This window comes from Epinephelus moara, chromosome 14, assembly GCF_006386435.1.
Source record: "Epinephelus moara isolate mb chromosome 14, YSFRI_EMoa_1.0, whole genome shotgun sequence".
Lineage (NCBI taxonomy): Eukaryota > Metazoa > Chordata > Actinopteri > Perciformes > Serranidae > Epinephelus > Epinephelus moara.
Genome location: NC_065519.1, coordinates 30,672,470 through 30,679,104, shown reverse-complemented (window position 1 = coordinate 30,679,104; position 6,635 = coordinate 30,672,470).

Below are 6,635 nucleotides of genomic sequence, written 5' to 3'. Positions count from 1 at the left end.
TTTCAACATAATACATTTTCCTTTTACATACATATATTACTTATAGTATTAAATGTATACATGATTGCATGTGCATGAGAGCAAAGTGTAAAATATATAAATATGAGAGTGAAAAATATATGAATGTGTGAGTGAAAATGTATAAATGTGTGAGTAAAAATATATGAATGTGTGAGTGACTATGTATAAATGTGTGAGAAAAATATATGAATGTGTGAGTGACTATGTATAAATGTGTGAGTAAATATGTATAAATATGAGAGTGAAAATATATGTATGTGAAAGGAGAATGTATGTATGTGAGAGAGAAAATATATGTATGTGTAAAGAGAATGTATGTGTGTAAGAGGGCCAGAATGAATTATGGCTTGTACGGCCCCTCATATCCTACAGTAAGTGGACTCTCTGGAAGTCTGCAGAAAGTGTGCTTGAGGTTTCATGTGGGCTGGATGAATTGTGGATTTGGACCCTCAGCACTCAAAGACTTCTGGTGTGTCAGGTGACCTGGGCAGGCGGGAAAGTCCGGGGGCACGTGATGGATAGAGAATGGCAACGCAGGGGGCTGGGAGAGTGAGAATGTGGCTGAAGGGAGGGACAAAGAAACAGAATGAAAAAAGCAGGACTGAGGCAGACTTCAGACACTTCGTCCTCACACATTCAGCTGCTTCTAAATCAACAGGCTACAAGAAAAGCCCTGAAAAGTTGCCTCCAAAAAGGAAAAAAAGAGGCAAAAACTTTACCCTAGAACAGAATTTCACAGTGAAATTCTACGAATAAAACCAGGGAGGTAGAGACCGCGTGTTGTTGTCTTTTATTCAAATGATTGCTTGAAATACCAAAGACGGATTCGGAGCCGGTGTCAGCTGTGCCTTTGTTATTGGTAGATACAAGTGAAGAGAGCTGAATTTACTGCTCTTCTTCCTGTAAGACACATCTCCGAATGACTTTCATGCCAAGTTTGGCTGCTTCTGCATCACCGTGTATCACAGCTCCCTCACTGAAGTCACAGTGAAAAGAAACAGGATCGAAGCAGGAGCTCTCGGGAGAGACTCTTGAGAACAGTGTGGACTAAGTGAAAATGCTGCACTTGGACCAATGTTTTAAATGCGTGTCACACTCCCCTAAAAAAAAAAAAAAAAAAAAGGAAAAAAATGACGTGGAGGGGGTTCAGGCCAGGTCAGTGCCTTTAGCTGCAGAGCACGCACTTCTCTTAACAGTTTAGAAAAGCAAATCTCAGTGCAGCTTGCTAGTTGCTAAATGATGCAGCGACACAGCTGTAGGGAGGAGAAACTATTCCACTGAATGCATTTTAATTCTGTAGCCCTCATTCAGCATCTTTTCTACATTTGTAAAACAGAGAGTAGTTGATAATGATTGCCCGAGGATGGCCCTCTTGCTCTCTGAAGCACTCCTTCATTGCAGTTAGGATGTCAGGAGTCTGCTTGATGTCATTTGGAAGCTAATGATACTGTTTAACGGTAAGATAAAGGAACGCTTAAGATGTTAACATTAACATTCTTCAGGGTCCGCGATTTTAAAGTGGCAAAAATTGAACTGAACTCAACTGTGAAGGCAGAATGAAAACCAAAGCTGCATTTTCTGGGAGGTGTAAATATGTAAATATTCGTGCCACCGGAGATTGTTTTTTGAAATGCACACATTTTTATCCAAATTCAACTCAAGCACACTGGAGAGTGGACTGGCACCATTACTGCTTTTTATTTCCAAGTTGTGGGTAGGCTACATCTTTATTGTTTACACTAACTGAAAATTGCCTTACTGAGGTTGAAGCTGCAATAACCAATATTTACATTAGCAATGCATCAAATAAATATTTATGATGTGAAAGGAGTCATTTCTAGTGACAAACCAACAGAGAATCATCACCAACTCTGCGTTCCTTTTTTAGCCTTAAGCTCATTGTTTTTTGTTTTCCATCTTTCAGAATTCTGCTCTCATCTACCTCCAGATGCAGCTAACAGCTGTTTTCAGTAAAAAAAAAAAAAAAAAAAAAAAGCTCTGACAAAGCCACTGCACCAAATGGCTAACAGACAAAATAAGTGACTAGCTGGTAAATACAGGGGAGCATTTAGCAGTTAAGAACCAAATTCACCCACCTGGAAAAGAAAGAACAAAAAGGAAAGTAATTACACTGCAAAAATGAAAAAGCTGAGAATACTAACAATTTCAAGGCAGTTGCCTTCAATATTTTTTGAGTTTTGAGGCCAACTCAAACTGTTTAGTTCTGAAACAAATTATATATCCTTCAGCTAACAAATAAGCTTTTATCCAGATCATGAACTTACCTTTGTGGAGAAATCTTCAAGGCAACTTTCTTAAATACATGAGTTTTGAGGCCTACCCAGAATTTTTTAATTTTGAAACAAAGTAAAAACATTGAGTTATTTTTCTTTATTTCATTTTATTTTATTTTATTCTTCTTATTATTATAAAAAGAAAATTGGGATCTGCAAAGAATTTGCCATGGTGGGCCACAGGGGCATAAATATAGACAGTACAGGGAGAGAGAGTGGGCCCTTGCAAGTGATTCAGATTGCCACTTTGGAAATATACCTGTGTTCAAAGAGGAATGATAAAAAAAAAAAGTTCCCAACTTTAAAATGGTGCAATTTGTTATATATGTCCTCAAAAAGGTAAACCCATTTATGTCATGGTTTACTTTTTTATTTTTATTTTAAATAATCAGAAGCTATTTAAAACAAAATTTTATATATACATATATATATATATATGTATATATAATAAGCTATAAAATCTATAATTAAACTATAAAAACTATTCAATTAAATAATTAATTTCTGACTTTATTTTATATTTTTGTCAGAAATGCAGTGATTGCTGGGTAATATTTATGTTGATGTTGTCCAGTGTAAATCTCTATTTGTGTCAAAACAATACCTGCACGATGGCGTGCAGTAGGGCCTGTCATAATAGTGCACACTGGGGCCCGTCATAACTTCCTTATGCCACTAGTGGACGGCAACAACAGAATGTTACCAGCAGAAACACTATGTTTAGTTACAGGTGGTTATCCTATGGCCCAACATATCCTCATTAAACAGTTCATATCCTATAAAATTGCACACACAGTTGACGATATCCTACGAATTAGTGACGATATGTCCTTAACGTAAAGTTAAATACTTAACGCAAAGTAACAGAGGTTAGTTTTAAGCAGGTAAAGTTACTGTGGTTAGGTTTAGGAAAAGAAACATGGTGAGGATGTAACTCAAAATGTCTCAAGGTTCACACAAAAGTCCCAGGGGAAAGTCCATGGTTTTTTGACCCATCCACTACCCCTTACAAGACCGCTCAGGACTGCTTAAATTACTTTTCACAAGAAAACATACTTTTGTGAGAACAGCCTGTACAGGCAAGTATATGTTAGCCAGTGAGGGGGAAAACAGTCCCTCTCCCAGCCTAAAATACTGGGAAAGCATGGTCTTTAAACTCAGCTGTTTATGTCAAGAAGGTGTCATGTCCTACAGAGAGTCCTTGCTGTCACTTGACAAAGAGGATTCAATTCAAACTGAAACAGAATCGGATCAGATTGTTGTCCTCATCTCATAAAAGACTGGGGGGAGGATCTCCAACTAAATGGCCCAAAGTGTCATTCCCAAATATCTTCCATTTGGTTGAATCACCTGGTAAGAGACACTATTATATTTACTATAGATATGATTAATTAAACTCACTATGATATCACTACCCTACAGCCACTAATGCTATGATGTGTGACAAGCATGTTTAATTGAAGTTTCAAGACAGCAGAGGTGCTAAGTTACTCAACACCATTAGCCTAATGTTATGTTTTGACAATGTGCTATAACATTATCATGAGGGGACTTACATACAGTGCAACATCAAGAACTACGGGTGATGAAGGCTCATAACTTTTTCACCGGTGGTAAAACAATCTAACACTGTTTGGATAAGGCAAACTTCACATTAGATTCTCTTTGTTTGACCAGAAACAGACCATCGCCAAATTCAACAGAATCCAATAAACAGTCATTTTAGCATGTATTGAGCCAGCATATTTTCACATCTAACTGGGTGAATTAAGGATTTATTTCAACTCAGAGCTTGTGATTGTTGGAACAGTTCACAGACAAAGCAAGACAGTTTTTGTGAGTCTCATTTTGTTTCTCTCAACTTTAAATGAAGTGTGTTTTACAGTGATAACATTACTGTTTAATTAAATAAAGTCTGGTAGCTTTGGCGAGAGCAATTTTGGGGCTGTTTCAGGTCAAACAAAAAGGATGTACTCTGTAGGGATCCTTTCCATTATGTTGTTAGAAACTTAGAATAATAATGTGAGAATGTCAGTGGCAAAAATGAGCACTTTTAGTGGATGTGAATTGACAGTGTGAAAGTGCCGTGTGGTTAATGATAGGTAAATTGCAGCCTGTTTTGCCTCTGCAGCCTCGCACAATATTGAATCAATTTCCAAAAAATGTTGTTCCCAATCATCACTGAGACACAACACCATGGGAGAGGAAAGTCCAGGCTGAAAAAGGTAGCTAATGGCAGTGAGCTAGCATCTATTTGCATCGCTGAGGAATAACTTTTTAGGCTTAAATCACATTACTCGTTCAGTACAGTTGCAAATAAAATCCACAACAAAAAACACACCTTTAAAATGGTTACGGTAAAAAGTTACTCACCTTTCGGTACAATGCTGACGAGATGTATCCAATATGGTGGATGAGGTCAACAAAACATCAATGAAAAGTTGACAAAGTGGATCAAAAAATTGACCGTCCACAAAAAAAGGAAAGGAAAACCCCCTGGAAAGTCAAGGCATACTGCTTCACTAAAGTACTGTCGTGCTTTCGGCTTCCGGAGTAAGCTAGGCTAATCCATCTGGATGTGTGTGGATGTTTCTGCAATTTACTTTGGCGGGTAAGTACTGAACATACGTCCATTTGCATCAGTGAAGGCAACTCTGCTGTCTCTAGCTCGGGCACAGAGCAGCAAGCTAGCGCTGTCCATGCAATGAGCTGCAGGCACTGTTTGACGAGCCCAGTCTCACTCCGAAGTCGATGAAATCCGGCGCTTGGGCAGTGACTTGCGGCATCAGAAACCAACGAAAAAAGGCGTCATTTAACGACGGCATGATACACGCCCGCTTCCGTCGTTATTATCTAAGGGCACTCAGCGACGGCAGGAGGGAAAGAGGCTGGACAAGGATGAAAGTCAAGGCGGCGAAAGTGGGGCGGTCGGGAGGGGTGGGGGATGGGTTCAACAAACACTGTATTTGGTATAGAGAGCGGTATTTGCGTCCCATAAGATTCTAATGCCAAACACTGTTCTTTTTTCCCAAACCTAACCACATGTTTGTTGCCTAAACCCAACCACCTGCGTTTGTAGTTGAAGGGGAAAAAAAGTCAGTTTGCAGTGCTGTACCGACGTAGTGCGTTTATTTTGAAAGACTGTATGTAAACATTAAATTTCCTGTGAAAACGGAAGTTTATTTTGAAAGAAGACAATGCATGTAACAGGCAGAACTTGACACGGTGGCCCAGAACGTCAACAACCAACGCACACAGGGTACCTTGCACATCGTATGTGGACCGGGTAAGTCCACTATGTGACAAGGTAGGAGTGAGAATGTGTTGGTTCAACCTTTACTAACTAAGTCCTGCTAAAACTTGCTGTTCTCATGGGTAATCTTGTCACGTCAGCAAACCAATCAAAACGTTACAACTAGCAACAAGAAAAACATTTGTAAGGGCAGAGAGAGGGCACAAACTAAACTACTGTGAGCTGCCTTACAGTAGATTGAATTTGATTGGAGTTTTATCTTACTTTTTTCATTCATAGTTTCTGTATTGGCATTTTAATTTAATGTTGGATTATGAAAAAACGTCTCTGCTGGCACTAATATTTTTCTAAAGACAACTGGGAAATTACATATAAATTAAGTTTGCAACTCATTAATCATTTCTAGTCTTCTCAAGCACTGGAAGTGAATGTCGTTTCCAGAAAACCTCAGCAATGAACTGGGTGTGCATGCTGTGCTGGCTGCTTCAGCCACTCAGACGTTCAATGTCAGGGCCAAAAGAGCCAAAAGAGGATAGAAACGCATTTGCCGAGCGATTCTCCCACAGTAGATCCAAGAGGAGAGTTAAGATTCACATTTCCAAATGCCAAGACGTGAGTATTTTTATTGCAAATGTCAGGAGGAAAAAAGTAGGCTGCATTTTTGTACAGTTTGATGCATCAGGGTTTCAAAATAGTTTTCCCACCTTGAATGAGATAAATATTTAATGTCGGTATGAATATAAATGTGTATGCTGAGCAGTGGTCTTTTTGAGCTTGAAATACTACAGTACATACATTAACAGGCCTCTTTTAGAACAGGAAATGAGTTCTTTGTTTCAACCAAGGTCATACTGGTCATTAATATAAACGTCTAACATTAACAATGTAGCAAAGGAAATCTGCAGATATGAAAGACTTTGTCATTTTCTCCATGGTAAGCTACAGCACGTGACATCTGATTCAGACAGCCAGATTAGAAAAGCAGTTCATCATGAACTAAGCTTTTAAAATAACAGACTTGTTTACTTTTTTCTTCTTACCCTTGACTGCATTATCATAAAACTTGA